Source organism: Alligator sinensis, unplaced genomic scaffold (genome assembly GCF_000455745.1).
Source record: "Alligator sinensis unplaced genomic scaffold, ASM45574v1 scaffold255_1, whole genome shotgun sequence".
Classification (NCBI taxonomy): domain Eukaryota; kingdom Metazoa; phylum Chordata; order Crocodylia; family Alligatoridae; genus Alligator; species Alligator sinensis.
Window position 1 is genome coordinate 546,840 of NW_005842270.1, and position 1,387 is coordinate 548,226.

A 1,387-nucleotide genomic window follows, 5' to 3' on the forward strand; every position below is an offset into this window, starting at 1 on the left:
TTGGCGGTTCCCGGGGGGAGGTAGGGACAGGTCTGTGGCTGCCCTGGCTGGGGGAGCAACGCTTGCCCTGTGCAGCCCCAAGCACAGGGAACAGGGTACGTGTCCCCCACTCGCTGGTGCAAGAGACGGGGCCCAACCTGCCTGGCAAGGGGGAGCTGGGCTGTGCCAGGGTTGCTGCGGGTGGCAGTGCCCCAGGCCTGACACTGATGTGCCCTGGCAGGTGTGAATGCTCTGCCCAGCCGGGGGCACTGGGGCGGGCAGCCACATGCGCTGCGGTGAACATGCCAGTCTGCATCAGGCACGGCCCAACAGTCGTGAGCTGTGCTGCTTCCTCCTCAGCCCTGCCAAAGCCGGAGCTGGGCCGGGACCAGGCAGGGACCCCTAGGCCTGGCACAGATGGAGGGGACAGGACGGGCCCTCCCAGGGCACCGGGACTGTCAGGGCCAGCAAGGGGCTTTGCCCGTGGGTGTGGGGCTGGAAGACACCAGTTGGGGTCAGGGATCTCCGTGCTCCCAGGTCTCCTGTGCAGCAGAAGCAACTCCTCTGCTTTGCCTCCTTGCACGGAGCTCCCTCCTGCCAGGGCACCCAGGTCCTGCAGAGCCATGGGGCTGATGACTGGTCGGGTTTTGACCCCCCTCCCTCCCCCCTCCCCTTCCCCAGACAGAACAGGTCCCCCTCCAACTTTGCCCTACCTTTGCATCCTGCACTGCTCTGCCTGGCAGCGTGGGGGGTTCAGGGCCCAAGGCTGTGCCACCCTTCCCACCCCGCTGGCGCTGGGAGAGCAGGAAGGAAGGGGTGATCCCGCCGCAGCTGCCCGCACGGCCCAGAGTCCAGCTTTGTACAAAGAACTTTTATTACGAGCGGGGACACAAGACCAGGGCAGGGCGGTGCTCCAGCACGGGGGCATCTCTAGGGGCTACACGGTGGGGGGCCAGACAGCAGAGCCCCGAGACCCTGCCCGCGGGGCCCTGCCTGCGAGCCCAGCCCCCGCTGCGGGGCCAAGGAGAGGAAGGGGCTGGGAGAGAAGCCAGGGGTCAGCTGCCCCCCTCCTCGCAGGGGACCAGAGAGCAGGGAAGACGGGCATGGGGGGCCGCGAGCAGCAGAGCTGGGGCCCCTCAGAGCTTGCCCTCCAGCGCCAGGGCTTGCAGGTCGGCGGGCGAGCTGGCACACAGCACGGCGTGCGACACGCGCCGCTTCTCCACCAGCGCGGCCAACGCCTCCCCCACCCCCAGGTGACTCCCCTTGCTGGCGGGGGGCGCTGGGCCCGGCTGCCGGCTGGGCGGAGGCCCCAGCGCCCTCGCTGCTGCATGCGTGCCCACGGGCGCAGGTGGCAGGGGCAGGGTGGCGCTGACCTCGTTGAGCTTGCAGGGCACGTCGGGGTACTCCT